Source organism: Erythrolamprus reginae, chromosome 2 (assembly GCF_031021105.1).
Source record: "Erythrolamprus reginae isolate rEryReg1 chromosome 2, rEryReg1.hap1, whole genome shotgun sequence".
Classification (NCBI taxonomy): domain Eukaryota; kingdom Metazoa; phylum Chordata; class Lepidosauria; order Squamata; family Dipsadidae; genus Erythrolamprus; species Erythrolamprus reginae.
Genome location: NC_091951.1, coordinates 190,792,189 through 190,810,386, shown reverse-complemented (window position 1 = coordinate 190,810,386; position 18,198 = coordinate 190,792,189). Strand labels below are relative to the sequence as shown.

The 18,198-nt window shown below is 43.8% G+C and overlaps 1 protein-coding gene across 5 annotated transcripts in view; it reads left to right on the top strand.

Moving 5' to 3' along the window:
- The window catches only part of ARHGEF25 (Rho guanine nucleotide exchange factor 25), a 133,354-nt gene that overhangs the window by 10,759 nt on the left and 104,397 nt on the right, over window positions 1–18,198 (top strand). Inside the window, exon 1 of one of the 5 annotated variants that reach the window (XM_070740908.1) lies at window positions 2,875–3,096. The exons of 1 other annotated variant lie outside the window; for it this stretch is intronic. The gene's annotated coding sequence lies outside the window, so the exon portion shown is untranslated. Of the gene's footprint in view, window positions 1–2,874; window positions 3,097–4,906; window positions 5,075–16,989; window positions 17,075–18,198 lie in introns of those variants that run through there. 3 more of the 5 variants (XM_070740909.1, XM_070740910.1, XM_070740912.1) reach the window with 3 other exon arrangements.

The following is an 18,198-nucleotide window of genomic DNA, read 5'->3' as shown; positions in this document are numbered from 1 at the left end:
GTGTTAATGTCTGAGATGCGATATGGGTTCCAAACAGATGAGCTGTATTCGAGGATGGGTCTGGTGAAAGTTTTGTAAGCTCTGGCAAGTAGTGTGAGATTTCCAGAGCAGAAGCTACATAGGATTAGATTAACAACTCTTGAGGCCTTCTTAGCAATGTTGCTGCAGTGGGATTTGGCACTTAAATCTTTTGTTATTAGTGTTCCGAGGTCCTTGATCGAGTGGGGATTATCTGTGATAATTTGTTTATTAAGTTTGAATTTAAAGTTCTGATTCTTTTTGCCGATGTGTAGGACAGAGCATTTGCTGGCTGAGATTTGGAGTTGGCCTTAAACAGCACCAGCAAACAGAGTTAATCTGTCATTGGAGAGAAAAAGCATGCCCACATTACTCAGAAATGCCTCGGCGCACTTATGCGCGCTGAAGCTGAGCTAGGGCAGGGGTAGGCAAAGTTGGCTTTTCTGACATGTGGACTTCAACTCCCAGAATTCCTGAGCTAGAATGATTGGCTCAGGAATTATGGGAGTTGAAGTCCACAAGTCATAGAAGAGCCAACTTTGCCTACCCAGGAGCTAGGGCAGCTGCTCATGTGCCCAGAGATATGGCTCTGTGTGCCTTCTGTAGCATACGTGCCATAGGTTCACCATCACCTCCCTTCACAGTGATTCACTCCACCTGGCCATTTGTGCCTCCAGTAACAAGAATGGTGCAATTGAACTGATGTTACATACTGGCAATTGTCATGTCCAGGTATAGTATAAGTCAGTGATGACGAACCTTTTTTTCCCTTGGGTGCTGAAAGAGCGTGGGCACACGCTATTGCGCATGCGTGAGTGCCCACACCCATAATTCAATGCCTGGGGAGGGTGAAAACAGCTTCAAGGCCCTCTGGAGGCTGGAAACAGCCTGTTTCCCAACTTCTGATGGGCCCAGCAGCCGTGTTTTATTTTATTTTATTTTATTTATTTATTATTTAGATTTGTATGCCGCCCCTCTCCCCAGGCTCAAAATGCTTCCCTGGAGCCATGGGAGGGTAAAAACGCCCTCCCCCATCTCTTTGGAGGCTCTTTTGAACCCAAAAACGCCTGCTCAGATCCTCCCTGCAAGCCAAAAATCAGCTGGCAGGCACACACATGCACGTTGGAGATGAGCTACAGTAACGGCTTGTGTACCAGCAGATATGGCTCCACGTGCCACCTGTGGCACCTGTGCCATAGTTTCGCCATTACTGGTGGTTCAATAGTAGTACTGTAATTGTGAGAGGGATATTGGAGTCGTAGTGGACAATCATTTGAGGATGAGCCAGCAGTGTGCAGCAGCTTCCAAAAAAGCCAACACAGTCCTAGGCTACATTAACGAAGGGATGGAATCAAGATCATACTAAATATTAATACCACTTTATAATGCCTTGGTAAAACCACACTTAGAATACTGCATCCAGTTTTGGTAGTCATGATGTAAAAAAGATATTGAGTATCTAGAAAGACTACAGAGAAAGGGCAACAAAATTGATTAGGGAACTGCAGGCTAAAATATATAAAGGTTGCTAGGTTAATGAAAAGAAGGATTAGTAACTGGTGAGGGGGGGACACATGATAGTGGTCTTCCTATAATCTAAGGGGCTGCCAAAAAGAAAAGGACGTCAACCTATTCTCCAAAGCACCTGAACGAAAGCACGGAGCAATGGATGAAAACTAACCATTTTCCCTTCCTCCAAATTCCTCCTCCTACTTTTAAATTCTCTCGCTTTTCCTTTCCTTTCTATAAATCAATTTTACTTACCTATTATCAGGCAGTATGTATATATAGTTTAACGCATATGTTATGAAATGTAACTAGAAAAATAAGATACTCATCTCAATGGCAAAGACAACCTTTTGTACAGTTCAAGGCATACAGTATCATTATGCATTATTATGTAACAATATTTTTATTTTCCCACATGCTCTCGGCTTTATGTACCCCCCTTCCCCTTCCCCATTTTATCATTTGAAACTTAATAAACTTTATTTTAAAAAAGAAAAGAGAACTAACCAAGGAGAGAAGCGACCTAGAACTAAGCAGAAATTTCCTGACAGAACAATTGATCAGTGAAAGACTTGCCACTAGAACTTCAGAGTGTTCCAACACTGGGGGCGTTTAAGATGAGATTGGGCATCCATTTGTCTGAAGTGGCATAGGATTTCCTGCCTGAGCAGGGTTTGGCCTAGAATACCTCAGGTGAACTGATTTAAGGGGATAATGGCCAGAAAAGACATTGTTTGGACATGATTGTCCTCTTGGTTAGTTGTTAAGTGGATCTCACTTGGGTTGGCAGTGGAGAACTACTCTTGTTCTCAAAGAGCTCTAGCTCAGCCTTAGTGCAATCTGTGTTCACCTACAAAAATGCCCTAATAATACATCAAGAGGGCTGCAAATCTACTCAAAGTGCTACTTGACTAGACAAGAGTTTGGCATGAGTTTGTATGAAGCCCCATCCAATACTCTTGTTCCTCCTCCGCTGCTCACCAATGTTCCCTCTAATTTTTTTTGGGGGGGGGGGCGGAAAAGTATAGTGTCTGAGCGGCAGTCCCTTCGGAACTGGGCGGCACTCTTTCCCTCTCGGCTTCTGGGCAGGTTTGAAAAACTCTGAGTTGATGATGATTTTTAAGTGAGCCATTGCTCACTGCTCAGCTTAGAGGGAACTATGCTGCTCACAGAAACTTGCATTATAAGGAACCACGTACTTGTGTAAGGCACTATATAAATCTTATTGCTATAAGTGCTATTATTCATCTAGCCCAGGGGTAGACAAAGTTGGCTCTTCTATGTCTTGTGGACTTCAACTCCCAGAATTCTTGAGCCAATCATGCTAACTCAGGAATTCTGGGAGTTGAAGTCCAAGTGTCATAGAAGAGCCAACTTTTGCCTACCCCTGATCTAACCCCACATTTTCCACATTTAACTGGCAGAGATCGTTCACGCGCTCCAGAAAACCAGCCCCTGACACGCATCTCTTCAAAGTTTCCGTTCTTTGCCAGCGCACAAGGCCACTTTCCCTGCACGAGGCCACGATCTCTCTTTGCCTTAAGTTTCAACTACCCGGCTCTACAGACAGTAAGATTACCGATCCCGCCCCACCCCGTCCCCACGTCCTTCACCCATCTCCCCATTTCTTCCAGTTCTCCAAAGGCGGCTTTCGTTGCCTCGTCCCACAAGTGCAAAAACTTTCCAGCCCGACTAAGCTTTCTTTCCTCGGCCTGGGTTTGCGGTGTGAACGCGAGACGCCCTGAACTCAGGAAATGGAAGCAGCCCAGTCCTGTTTGCAGACGCTTCTTTTAACTCCGGCGGTGGAGCTGGCCTGGATAACTTCCCGGCCGCAGCGATCGTATTTCTCTTTCCAGACGGTCCCCTCCTCCACCCCTCCCTCCTTTTGCAAGCGGGATCACCGTTATTGCGGCGCCTGGCTGCTTTGGATCAAATTGCCCGCGGATGGGGTGGGGCAACGCGTGACTGGACGGTTATAGCAGCGAGGGGCGAACGGTCAAGCCCACAGTTTGTTTATTTATTTATTTTTAATTCTAATTTATTTGTCAAACCTGTATAGGATAGCAGTAGTTTGCATAAATGTAAGTAAAAAGTAACGCTAAAAGAGGACGGTAGGACAGGGACGGTAGGCACAGTGGTGCGCCTACTGACAGAATAACGCTGTGGTGGCGGCGGCGGCGAAGAGAGAAAATAATAAAACTTATCTTATTTAGAAGTCTCCTCGAGGCCCAATTGGAAGGACAGCTGCAAAGACGCGGCTCGCGCCAAAATCCCGGCCTGACCCAAACTCGCGCTGCCATTGGACAAGACGCAGCGATTTTTTTCCAAGCTCGGGAACATTTTGTTAAAAGAGAAGAAGCGGGGTGAAGAAGCCGAGCGCGGGCGGCCAGGTTTTAATTTCAGCTGAGAGTCGAGGTTTCTCCCCCCCCCCCCTTTCTTTCTTCTTGGAATGTATTTCGAAACCTAGTCCCAAATCCAACATTTCAAGTGCTGGAATAGAATATATATGTATATATATATGGCTTGGATAGAATAAAATATATGTACTGTATATCTGGCTTGGCTCCTGCCCGCCAACCATCTTGAGTACATTTGGAAGCTGAGTTGGGCGAAAGAACAAAGCCCACAGATTTTTGTCTGTTTTGAGCGGCCAGGATTGAATTCAAGTGTAGAGGGAAACAACCCCCCCCCCCCTCTCGTTGGAACGTGCTTTGAACTGCCCTCTTCCCTCCACAGCTGAGCTGTGCAGTATAAACTTTAAAAAGGATGGGTGGGTGTGGATACAGAATGTACTTTTTGTCGCTCTTTCCAAATCTCATGCAATTAAACTGGTTCCAACGGGAAAGAGTGTTTTGCTTCTGTAGGTATATCAACGGTGCCTTTTAAAAGGAGAGGAAAATGCTGCACAGCCGAACTCTTGTGTAGCGTGTATTGAAGAGAGTTTTGCCTCTTCCCTTGGGCTAGCAAGTAAAAAATGTGGCATTACTACAGAGTGAATTCTATGCACCGAAGACAAATTCCTTGTGTGTAAAATCACACTTTGCCAATAAATTATTCTATTCTAAATTCCTTGTTTCCAAACACACTTTACCAATAATTATTCTATTCCAATCTACTCCATTCTATTCCTACTCCTACTCCCATTCTATTTTATTCTATTCTATTCTAGTGTTCTCTTCTATTGTGTTTGAGGTAATTCATTACTGATTTTAGCTTTGTTTCAGCTGAAATTCAAAATACTGTAATATAATAGTTTCAGTAAATTGGCATTTGTTTGTTTGTTTGTTTGTTTATTTGTTTGTTTCCTTATTTGTTTATTTATTGATTGATTGTATGCCACCCCTCCGTGCATTGAAAACGTATTTGGAATTGAGAGAAGTGCAATGATGAAGGCGTTGGATAGGCCATCAGAAGATCTTGGTTTTAACGGTGCCTGAATCAAAAAAAACCTCTGGGTAATTTCAGGCTGTCTTACCCCAACCAACTGAATAGACGTGAAAAATGAGCAGAGAGCACTACAAACAGAATCCTGAGCTCCTGAACAAAGGTAGAATATAAATCTCACAAGTAAATATAATAATGATAATGACCCTTTTTACAAGTGTGCTATTTATGCATTTACTGTATATGGTTGCTCAAACTCAGACTGGTACTGGCAGCATCTCAAAGGGTAAAAAAATGAAATATAAAACATGTTAAACAATAAAATGGCAGAGTTGAAAACTTTTACATATTACCTTGATCCCAAAGACCAAATAAAGACCTGCAGAACTGGGGACAACATTATATGTGGGGGGGGGGGGGGGTTGGGGGGTTTGGGGCCACCACAAAGAAGCTCTTTATTAGGCAGATAATTTTGGAAGCAGGTGGTTCCACAGATAACCTGGTCTTGGGTTATATAGGGTTTGAATTGGGACCTGAAGGTCTATAGAGCCAGTGCAACTTGTGAGCATAATAAGGGATAGCTATAATTATCCATGTTAATTCGTTCTGCACCAGCTGAAACTTCTGAATGGTCTTCAGGGTAGTCCCACATACACCATGTTGCAATAATTCAATCAGGAGATAGATAGAGGTAGGGTTCCCCAATGGAATAGATACAACTAGCACAGAAGATGAAGCTTTGGGAAGTTTCCATGAGCTACAGGTAACCATGCTGCTTCAAGCAGGAGCTATGAGAACTCTACACAGAAACCAAGGAAGGCAGTGCAACCCTCACCCAGTTTCAACTGTGAAATAACTCCAGTTCTGGAAATTTTGTACTGAAGTCAGTTCTTTCCCATCCAGATACCTGGAGCTACCAGACACTAGGATAAAGGTAAAGAATGTGTTTATGACAGTAATTATAGCAAAATTATTTGTTTATCACATTTTTAACCACCCCTTCCACAGAGAGGAGCTCTTGGTTGTACACAATAAAATGTTAAAATAAAATTTAAAAAAACACCATATCAGAATTAACATTTTTTTAAAAAATGGAATTTAAAAGGAGGCAAGAATGATGGATTCCTGTTCAAAAATAGGTAAAACGTGATGCGAAGTCTATTAATAATTTTCAATTTAGAAGATTTGGGGAATCAGAAATAAATAATCCTGCCATTGCATTTCCCTGCCATTGCATTGAAGGGAAAAGGTAACATTAGGGTTAGTTAATTAATTAATTAAACATATACCTGTTATGCAGCGCAATGTACAGAATTAAAAATGCAATTAACATGAAAACAAAATCGTAACAACAAAGCATAAGGACTAGCATTGCACAATTATGGATTCTTTATCTGCCAGGGTAGATAACACCTTTTTTTTTCTCGAAACATCTAAATTTAGCTAAGTGTTGGTAACATCTTTCCCTTCCTTGTAAGCCCCCCCTAACTTGCAGATGTTTCTCGATTTAGTTTTCAACATTTGTGCTGATCCTGGGAGATTCTTAAACCTACTGATTATCTTTAACTTGTTGGCCAAACCATTCAATATAAAAATCTAATTTAATTTTGCATTCATCTGGGGGTATACACATAAACTTTGAGGGTTTTTTTTAATGTATTAAAGATTTTATGTGATCTGTAGCTGTACATTGTTCCAGGATATATTGGGTTAACAATGGCTGAGTTTCTGTGTTTTGTTTGTTTTGATTTGAAACTACTAAAGCACCAAACAGCCAAAATAAAATAAAATAATCAAGGTCCCCACAGAGTTGTATACAGTGTTACTTCTAATTAAGAATTTAATCCCTTCCATGACCAGGTTCTTAAGTAGAAACGTTTTTAAGTAGAAACAATTTTTCCTATAGGAATCAATGTAAAAGAAAATAATGTGTGCAAACCCATTAGGAAAGAAATAAAAGCTCGGAATTTGGGTGGGAGGAAGAGGAGGAAGAAGAGGAGGAGGAGAGTTACTGTCCAAGGAAGAAGGTGAGGTGAGGGGAATAAAAAAAATCCAAAACTTTAAGGCTTAAGAAAAAAAGAGGGACTCTAAGGCAGCGAGGAGGAGCACGTGCCTCCCATACACTGCTTCCCATACACTGGCTGCTGCTGCTGCTACCTGCTGCCTCTTCCTTCCCATGCTGAAGGGCTCCCCTCTCCTCTCGCTCGCTCGCTTTGTAGCCTGTGACTCCTCAGCTGCCCAGAGTGAAGGGAGCGTTTCTTTTCTCTGGGCGCTGGAAGAGGTTTATTCCCTCTCCAAGCACCCAGAGAAAGGAAAATGCTTCATTCGCTCTGGACTGCCAAAGCCTCCTTAAGCGTCACCAAAAGGCTCCTCTGGCAGCCCAGATGGCCGGGATTAAAGGGGGAATGGCAGGAAACTGGCCGGGCCTTCGTGCCGCTCTCAAATTTCCTGGGAAATTTTTCCCGGCTCCAGTTCTTAAGTAGAAAATGGTTCTTAAGTAGAGGCAAAAAAATCTTGAACGCCTGGTTCTTATCTAGAAAAGTTCTTAAGTAGAGGCGTTCTTAAGTAGAGGTACCACTGTATTTTGTGTGGGTTTAGTAGAGCAAAAGGATAATCCTCAAGCCAGAACAGACTTCAGTTTAGTTGAGTGTGTGGCTGGATGGATTCACAATATTGTAGAGGGTCTGTGGAGCCCTTCCGTTTTTGTGAATGGGTATTGATTGAAGTCTGGACTGTTGGTTTTCTTCAAAGAGGTGAGTCCCATAATATAGGTTGTCGTTTTATCCTGGCAAACTCTTGATGTTAAAGTTCTGGTGGAGATCACATTGATGATTAACTTTTGCCTTTTGTAAAATATGCTGAATATATGGTTTATAGGTTTCTTGGAGAGAAGCTCTCTTGGGGAGCAGGGGAGCAGCTTTAGAATATTCTGCCTATCTCAACCCACTCAGCAAATTTCTCTGATGAGTATCCCATATATAAATTTGCCTGGCTCTTGCAGAGAGACAGAGATCTTGTCTCACCAATCCCCACCTGAAATCTGATACTGGATAGAGAGGCACTCTGTTCCTTCGGCAAGGCAACCTCCTCACTGTTTTTTAATGTACCTACCGCTGGAACGCTGCCATTACTTGAGTTTCTGTCAGTGTCTCAGCTCTGGAAAATTTCAAACGATTCCTTCCCGAGGAAGCAGGATCCTTGTAGATGTTCACACAGGCTGCCATTGTAAAAGGTGTTCTGGCATGCCGAGCAAAAGGATAAATGCAGATTAATGCAGGCCTATGCAAAATTTGAAGGGCCAGGGGCTCTCTCATTGGCACTTAAGGGCTATTTTATTTATTTAATTTTTAATTTATTTTGTCCAATACACAATGAGGGTTTTAGTGGGTATATATCTATATACACATAGTAAAATACATGATGAAGGTTATAGAGGAGATACTCATAGTAAAATATATCTAAGAAATAATAGAAAAGAAGACATAGTAATAGAACATATCAATGAAAGAACAGAAGAAGAGATATAGGAATGGAAGAAAGGTATAGGAGATAGGAAAAGCAAGTAGGATGCTTGGCTGCATAGCTAGAGGTATAACAAGCAGGAAGAGGGAGATTGTGATCCCCTTATATAGAGCGCTGGTGAGACCACATTTGGAGTACTGTGTTCAGTTCTGGAGACCTCACCTACAAAAAGATATTGACAAAATTGAACGGGTCCAAAGACGGGCTACAAGAATGGTGGAAGGTCTTAAGTATAAAACGTGTCAGGAAAGACTTAGTGAACTCAATCTGTATAGTCTGGAGGACAGAAGGAAAAGGGGGGACATGATCGAAACATTTAAATATGTTAAAGGATTAAATAAGATTCAGGAGGGAAGTGTTTTTAATAGGAAAGTGAACACAAGAACAAGGGGACACAATCTGAAATTAGTTGGGGGAAAGATCAAAGGCAACATGAGAAAATATTATTTTACTGAAAGAGTAGTAGATCCTTGGAACAAACTTCCAGCAGACGTGGTTGGTAAATCCACAGTAACTGAATTTAAACATGCCTGGGATAAACATATTTCCATTGTAAGATAAAATACAGGAAATAGTATAAGGGCAGACTAGATGGACCATGAGGTCTTTTTCTGCCGTCAGTCTTCTATGTTTCTATGTTTCTTATAGGAGAGCAATAGGACAGGGGACGGAAGGCACTCTAGTGCACTTGTACTTGCCCCTTACTGACCTCTTAGGAATCTGGATAGGTCAACCGTAGATAATCCAAGAGTAAAGTGTTGGGGATTTGGGGATGACACTATGGAGTCCGGTAATGAGTTCCACGCTTCGACAACTCGGTTACTGAAGTCATATTTTTTACAGTCAAGTTTGGAGCGGTTAATATTAAGTTTGAATCTGTTGTGTGCTCTTGTGTTGTCGTGGTTGAAGCTGAAGTAGTCGCCGACAGGCAGGATGTTGCAGCATATGATCTTGTGGGCAATACTTAGATCTTGTTTAAGGCGTCTTAGTTTTGTTTTCTTTCACTGGTTCCATTAAACTTGGAGGTGGTCCTACTTAACAGAGTGGAGGCAAAAGTGACTTTATACAATTTTAAAGTTGTTTTAAAGAAGGCAAAGCAATGGTACATCTAAACGGAGGGATCATTTACTACAGAATATGAAACTATCACTGTGCTTCTATTCCAGAGGATGGTGATTGATTTCCCAAAATGAGAAGTTATGGGGGTGGAAGGTGGCTTTGTTTATTCCATGATGAAAGAGGAACTTGTGCCATAAGTTCAGAAGTATTTTCTACATACTTTCATATGCGGTTAGTCTTGAAATTGGAAACAGTTTAGATTCACCAGATAGTGATAGGCTCAAGTGAAGGCAGAAATGGTAACCAAAAGAGAGTCAGTTTGGTTTTCAATCTCATGCTGGGCCCCAAAGTGGCCCCTTGTGCTGAATGCACAGTATATTTCTTTTTTTGGCATGTAAAACCCTATCTTTCTTCCCCATAGAAACATAGAAAACTGACGGCAGAAAAAGACCTCATGGTCCATCTAGTCTGCCCTTATACTATTTCCTGTATTTTATCTTAGGATGGATATACAGTATGTTTATCCCAAGCATGTTTAAATTCAGTTACTCTGGATTTACCAACCACATCTGCTGGAAGTTTGTTCCAAGGATCTACTACTCTTTCAGTAAAATAATATTTTCTCATGTTGCTTTTGATCTTTCCCCCAACTAACTTCAGATTGTGTCCCCTTGTTCTTGTGTTCACTTTCCTATTAAAAACACTTCCCTCCTGGACCTTATTTAACCCTTTAATATATTTAAATGTTTCGATCGTGTCCCCCCTTTCCCTTCTGTCCTCCAGACTATACGTCTGCTGGAAGTTTGTTCCAAGCATCTACTACTCTTTCAGTGAAATAATATTTTCTCACGTTGCTTTTGATCTTTTCCCCCATCTTTTTTATTTTCAGTTCCATTATTATTATTATTATTATTATTATTATTATTATTATTATTATTATTTATTAGATTTGCATGCCGCCCCTCTTAGCTAAGTAGAGGCCAAGTCCTCATCCAGACACTGAAAAATCACCCCATTAGGATTCTGGACCAGTTCTGCCAATCTGCAACTTTGGACTCCAATGCCCACAACCCTTGCCAGGGAGGGTGGAAATTGGGGTTCGAGGCATTTGGAGGATGGCCATTTGGAGCAGGCTCTTCAAGTCTGCGTAGACCTTCCAGCTGTCTCTTTTTGCCACATCCCCCATAAAGTACTGAGTCTGTGACTCAAGTGTTCCAGTGTCTGCACTCTAATTAGACTTCTCTTACCTCACTCCCTTGCCTTGCACTGAATATGTCTAAAATATTATCCTGGGTCACTGAGTTCAGTGACCCTGCTAGTGTTATTACACTATGTGCTGTTTAGTTGATTCATTACCTCGTGTGTGATGACCAAAGGGCCTCTCTTCACTAGTCTTTCCCCCTGGTGCTTGAAATGGCAAAAAATTATACCAGTGGGAAATTGGCTAAACCCCATTGCCAATCCTTGATCTCCGTTTATCACTTTTCTTCTGGGTGCTGGCAGTCACTGGGCTTTCCCTAAGGCAGTGATGGGGAACCTATGGCACAGGTGCCACAGGTGGCCTGCGGAGCCATGTCTGCTGGCACATTAGCCGTTGCCCTAGCTCAGCTCCAACGTGCATGTGTGATTTTTGGCTTGCACAGAGGCTCTGGGAGGGCGTTTTTGCTTCCAGAGAACCTTCCTTCCTTCCTTGAGCCTTGGATTGTCTTAGAGAAGGGCCCTGCCAGTTATTTTATTTGTATTCCAATGGTCCTGTCAATGTGCAGAAATGAGACACACACACAAACACTTAACTCAAGTACAAGCACATCCTCAGTTCTTTTGGGGTTCTTTTGTGTTTTCTTGATCTTCACTCGGATTGGTGAAGAAAGCCAAGCTCATGAAAGGTACCTTTGGCTTTTTCTTCCAATTTCACGAAACTGATTTGAGAAAGGGATTCCTCAGATTCTGCAGCCACCAAAAAGGCTAAAGATAAAAGCTGCTGCTCTCCTGCCCATCTGGGTGGTGGTGGAGGGGAGGCCGTTTTTACCCTTACCCGGCTCAAGGGAAGCCTTTGGAGCCTGGGGAGGGTGAAACATGAGTCCACTGGGCCAACCAGAGGTTGGGAAATACAGTAAGACCTCACCTATCGCTGGTGTTACGTTCCAGACCCGGCCGCGATAGGTGAAATCCGCGATGGGGAATTTATCGACTGATAGTACTTATTTAAGTATTTATATTGTAATTGTTTGGTAAGTTTTCATTATTTTAAGTGTTTATAAACCCTTCCCACACAGTATTTATTTTAGATACAGTATTTAAATACAGTATTTACAATTTTAGATATATATTTTTTGAAAAACCTGCCGATCGAGTTCCGCGGACTGTTTAAATCTGCCGATCGACTTCCTCAGAAACCCGCGAACCAGCGAAGATCCGCGAATGATTTTTCTCATTAATATTTCTTGAAAACCCGCGATGAAGTGAAGCCGCAGTAGGTGAAGCGCGGTATAGCGAGGGACTACTGTAGGCCCTTTCCAGCCTGCAGAGGGCCTTGGGTGAGGGAGATGTTTTTGCCCTCCCCAGGCATTGAATTATGGGTGTGGGCACTTGGGGGTGCGTAATAGCACTTGTGCATGCTCTTTCGGCACCCAATGAAAAAAAGGTTCACCATCACTACCCTAAGGCAGTGTTTCCCAACCTTGGAAACCTGAAGATATTTGGACTTCAACTCCCAGAATTCCCCAGCCAGCGAATGCTGGCTGGGGAATTCTGGGAGTTGAAGTCCAGATATCTTCAAGTTCCCAAGGTTGGGAAACACTGCCCTAAGGTAATGGTGAAAAAGAGGTTAAGGAAGTTCACATGCCTTAAAGCTGCCCTTGAATGACAGGAAACATGACTTCACTTATGGGCTAAGTCGGGGCCATCCAGCGGAGGGCGAAGATGGCCAACATGTCATGTGATTGAAACTCTTGCTTTTTGGAACAATGTTGTGACATGTTGGACTTAAAAGAGATGCAGAGGAGGATTGGGTCGCTGTGGCCAAGGTCTTCATTTTTTTGTTTGAAGCAAGATGAATGCAATGTCATGGGACATGCCAGAGTAAAACATGTCTGTGGCTCAACTATCTATGCCTATCCTTGTTTTATGTCTTTTCCCTGAATTTGATTTAGTGGTTGAAAGAAACCACCAAAATCAGTGGAAATTAAGGTTGCTTATGCCTTGTGCATTTAGCACAAGTGTTAACTTTTGGGGGTCAGTGTTATGCCTCCGCCCAGTGATAGATTTCTGGCAATGGCCTCATTGACTGTTCCCCGTCACTGGGTAGTGCTAGGTTTTGGTGGGACAATTACCATTTCCCTATTGGGTGTCCTGTCAGCTAGCCTGGGGTATAAATGTCCTGTCACCTTGCTGTCACCTGTTCTGTTCTGGTTCTGATTTTGCCTTCCGTTGTTCTCCGCTGTTGTTCCAATAAAGGTTTGTGTTCTGTTCGGCTGGTCATGTCTCCGACTTAATACTGGCGATGAGGATTTCTATTCTCCATGCTGTCTTCATTTTCCACCTCTGTGGAACAAACTCTTTGTGAGTCATCATGTCAACCCAATTGACTTTTCCCCCTTTTAACCCCCAGGGAGAGACTTGGGATTCTTATGTTGCCTGTTTTGACTCCTTTCTTATTTCCAACGGGTACACTGAAATTTCGGGGGATGGTAAGCGATATTATTTTTTTGGGTTCTGCAGAACTGAAATGTTTGAGATGGCTCGTGCCATATTTGCCCCTACATCTGTTCATTCATTCATTCATTCATTCATTCATTCATTCATTCATTCATTGGATTTGTATGCCGCCCCTCTCCGTAGACTTGGGGCGGCTAACAACAATGTAACAATGCAATAATAAAACAACTAAAAACCCTTATTATAAAACCAAACATACACACAAACATACCATGCATAACTTGTAATGGCCTAGGGGGAAGGAATGTCTCAACTCCCCCATGCCTGGCGGCAAAAGTGAGTCTTGAATAGTTTACGAAAGACAGGGAGGGTGGGAGCAGTTCTAATCTCATGATGTGCCATGGCCTGAATTTCTATCGACCTTACAGGATCATTATGCCCCTGCGTCCTCCCGCTGTGCTTGCCGTTATAAGTTTTTCCACCAAAACCAGCTTGAGGGTGAATCAATCAATGAATTTGTTGCTGCACTCCATCGTGCTGCTCTATATTGTGAATTTGAGAACTTGGACAGCTACCTCCTCGACAGGCTGGTGTTCGGTGTAAAAGGTAGCTGCCTTAAGCATCGGTTGCTCACCATTCAAGACCTCACTTTCAAGGCCGCGTTATTAGAAGCTTGGGATTTTGAGTTATCCACCGGTCTCTGGTGGCTATGGATGCTACTGTAAACCCCACCTCCGCAACTCCTGGCCCAGAAGTTTCCTGTCTTCTGCAAGATCTGGACAAGGCCTTATGGAGAGGCTGCTTTACGGAATGCCGGGAAAAGTGCCGTATTTTGACGACGTCCTCATTTCTGCCCGTTCTAAGCCAGAACTTACTATGGTCAAAATGGTTTTGTCCAAATTCCAAGAGACTGGCCTTAAGATTAAGCCCCACAAGTGTGCTTGGAGTCCCGAGGGTGGAGTTTTTGGGATTTGTCATAGATGCAGCCGGTATCCATCCGACTCCAGAAAAGACTAACGCCATTAGAAACGCCCCTGCCCCTCATTCAAAGTCAGAGTTGCAGACTTTCCTGGGGCTGTCTTCATTCTGCATAAGACTTCCCTAGCTGAGCCCCTCCATCGTCTTTTAGACAAAAACAAGAAGTGGATCTGGGGTCCTCGGGAGGTGGGCGCTTTTAGGGCCTTAAAAGATATACTTGCCTCTAACACAGTTCTAGGCCAGTGTTCTCCAAATTTGCCCTTGGTCCTTACTTATGTCCCCGTATGGAGTTTGTTTGTTTATTTATTTATTTATTTATTTATTTATTTATTTATTTATTATTTAGATTTGTATGCCACCCCTCTCCGCAGACTCTTGGTGCTGTGCTCAGTCACAGGCTGCCAAATGGGTCAGAGGTGCCCCTCGTGCACCCGCACCCTGGCCAAAGCCGAAAGGAATTTTGACCACATTGACCAGGAGGCTCTGGCACTGATTGCTGGAGTCTGCCGGTTCCACGATTACCTACATGGCTGGTCTTTCAATCTTGTGACCGATCACCAACCACTTCTAGGTCTCCTCTCCGGAGACCGTCAAAGCCCTCGCGTTCTCTTCCCCAGGATGTCCCATTGGATTATATTTCTTGCAAATTATTCATACCATCTGATTTACTGCCCAGGCCGCCTCATCACCCATGCCGATGCTCTCAGCCGGTGCCCCCTTCCAGAGTTATTGGACGACCCTACCCCAGCTTCCATGGTTTTGGCTATTAGCGATAGCCCCCTGGCCTTGTCCTCTTCTGACATTGCCTGGGAATCTCGCTGCGACCCAACACTGACCGCTATTTTTCCTTAGGTCCTAAGAGGGTGGCCCCAGGTTTTGCCCCATTTTTTGGTGCAGAGCTGAACTTTCAGTCATCCAGGTTTGTCTCCTTCTTGGGCCCCAAGTTGTCATTCCCAAAACCTTAAGGGATAGGAAACGTTCCCTCCTGCATAGGGGCCACCCTGGGCTGGTCTGTATGAAAGCCCTGGCCAGGGGCTACATATGGTGGCCAGGCCTCGACTGTGATGTCAAGAATCGGGTAGCCTGCTTACTATATTAGGAGCACTGCCCTTCGCCTCCCCAAGTGACTCCCCTCTTGTGGGAACCTCCCTCGGGTCCTGGGCTTGCCTTCATGCCAATCTGGCTGGCCCGTTCATGGGTCAAATGTTCCTTGTAGTCGTAGACGCCCACTCGGAAGTTTGCGCTCTACCACTGCGCTCTACCACGTCCCAGGCCATCGTCGGTGTTTTGACCACCCTTTTCACCACCCATGGTTATCCAGACTTAATAGTCTTGGAAAATGGACTGCAGTTCACCTCCTCCCACTTCGGAACCTTCTTGGCCTCGGCTGGCATTCGCCACGCTCTAATTGCCCTCTGGCACCCTGCCTCTAACAGCCAGGCAGAACGTATAGTGTGCACCACCAAAGACACCCTTCGGAAGCTGCCTCAAGGGAGTTGGCAGGATAAACTTGCAGAATTTCTTATAATGCATTATGCCATGCCCTGCACCCCTACCCAGAAAACCCCGGCAGAACTCCTCACAGGTTGCAAGCTGCGAATTGCCCTGGATAGGCTGCACCCATTATACTCCTGCGAGGTCTCATGGCCTGTTTCCTCTTCCAGAACTTTTCGTCCCGGGCCCCGGTTTTTGCATGCTCGCCGTGGGTACCAGAAACTGTTGTCACCGAGAGGGGGCCATGCTCGTTTGAAATTAGTCTTCCCGATAGCCAAAGCTGGCACTGCCATATTGACCAACTTCGGCGTAGGTGCGCCACCAGCACCCTATCCGATGGTAGTCAGGAACATAGTCCGCTGGGTCCCATCCCAGGTATTAGCTCCAACTTACCTGTTCCTGGGAGTCTTGATCTGCCACCAGCGGCTGAGGCGGCCGCTGACATGCCAGGTGGGCTGGGTCCGGCCGGTGCCCTGGGCAGAGTCCCAGAACCAGAGGAGCCACGTTAATCCATCCCGCAGAGAGATTGTGTCGAAGACCTGCCTATTTACATGATTACATCTGTAGCAACGTAAGGGGGGAGGAGTGTTATGTCTTCGCCCAGTGATAGATTTCTGGCAATGGCCTCATCATCTGTTCCCTGTCACTGGGTAGTGCTAGATTTTGGCGGGACAATTACCTTTTCCCTATTGGGTGTCCTGTCAGCTAGCCTGGGGTATAAATGTCCTGTCATCTGTTCTGTTCTGGTTCTGGTTTTCCCTTCTGCTGTTGTTCCAATAAAGGTTTGTGTTCCGTTTGGTTGGTCATGTCTCCAACTTAATAAGCCCTCAATGCGGTGTGGGGGGGAGGAGAGAGAAACTGCAGAAGCCCCTTGCATGATGTGAAGGCTGGGTGGGAGGGAAGGAGGCTGTGGTTGCGTGGTGGAGAGGCCAGTGCTCTGATCTCTCCACCCCTTTTTCCTTCCCTCATGGCTTGAGCTCAAGGCTTTGGCTCCAAAAATGTTTTTTTGTGTGTGTCTCTCTGGAAAGTGGGAATGAAAAATGCAGGAAATGAACATGAGGGGGGTGGGGATGACCCTGTTCCCGTATTTACAAGACTATATATAGAGGGCAGAAGAGGAAACTAGCTGAAGAGATTATTGTACTGTAATTGTTGGGGCTGCATGTTCTTTTAAATCAACTGCTTCCAACTAAATGCCTTCTAGATGTGTTAGATTAACTCCTATAATTCCTAGAATTTCCTCCCTGGAAATATGACTAACCCAGCTTTGGAAGGCGTTTGATGAGATTTCTTTTGGTGTTGTGGACAGCAAGACTTGATAATTTGTATAAATGAGATTTCCCATTGAGGCGTAAAGGAACGTAACATTCAACAAGCGTTCAAGTAAACGCCAACAGACCACAAAAGGTAGCAAATACCACCAGGAAAAGGCCACCGCTGATAGCTGTAGTAGGTAATATGTGTGATTTCTCATGATAACTGAGATAGTGGCTTGATAATTGTTAAAACTATTGATTTTTACAGTTGAACTGTGGGCATACATTTTTAGAAATAAACCTTGGCATCAGAAAACCTATTTACAAGAAGACATGCAAACGATCAGTTAGTAGATTCAAAAAAGTGAGTTGATCCAGTTCACCTAATCTTAGCTTTTTCTATTCAGATAACGCAGCAGATAGAAATCAACACTCATGGGATAAAACAGCAGTGTGAGGGAGGGTACTGATCTTCCCCATTCCTCCATGTTTGTTCCATATAGGTGATCTTTCTGTGCCCTGTATTTGAGAGGCCACTCTGAAAGTTTCCCTTTATAGAAGCATTTGCTGGTTATTAGGCAGCTGTGAAGTAGATCCCATCAACTAGTTGTGTTTGTGAAAAATAGGGATCAGCTGCCAACTTGTCTGGCAAAACCTATTTTGGCTTCCTACATTGACTAATGTTTTTGGAAACATAAAAAGAGTAAAAACTAAGGAGAAGTATTCATGTTCAGAGTTGGCCTTCTCCGGGTCCCGTCGACTAAACAATGTCGTTTGGCGGGTCCCAGGGGAAGAGCCTTCTCTGTGGCAGCCCCGACTCTCTGGAACCAGCTCCCCCCCCCCCCCCCCGGAGATTAGAACTGCCCCCAACCTCCTTGCCTTTCATAAACTCCTTAAAACCCACCTTTGCCACCGGGCATGGGGGAATTGAGATATCTCCCCTGGGCCTATACAATTTATGTATGGTATGTTTGTGTGTATGTCTGCTTAATAACGGGTTTTTAAAAATGTTTTTAAATTATTAGATTTGTCATGAATTGTTTTATTGCTGTTGTGAGCCGAGAGGGGCGGCATACAAATCTAATAAATAAAAATAAAAATAAATAAATTTAGCAAAACACTAGTATTTTTATTCATAAGAATCTTTCAGGGATCCATGTAAACTCTACTATATATTCTTAGAAAATAAAAATGCTATATGGCTGCAACTTATCTTGGAACTATCTCTATACTTTCAAGATAGGGTGTGTGTGAGAGGGGAAGACAAAATTAAGTTAGAGTAGTAAACAGCATAACTGGGGAATGTGTGAACCTCATGAGT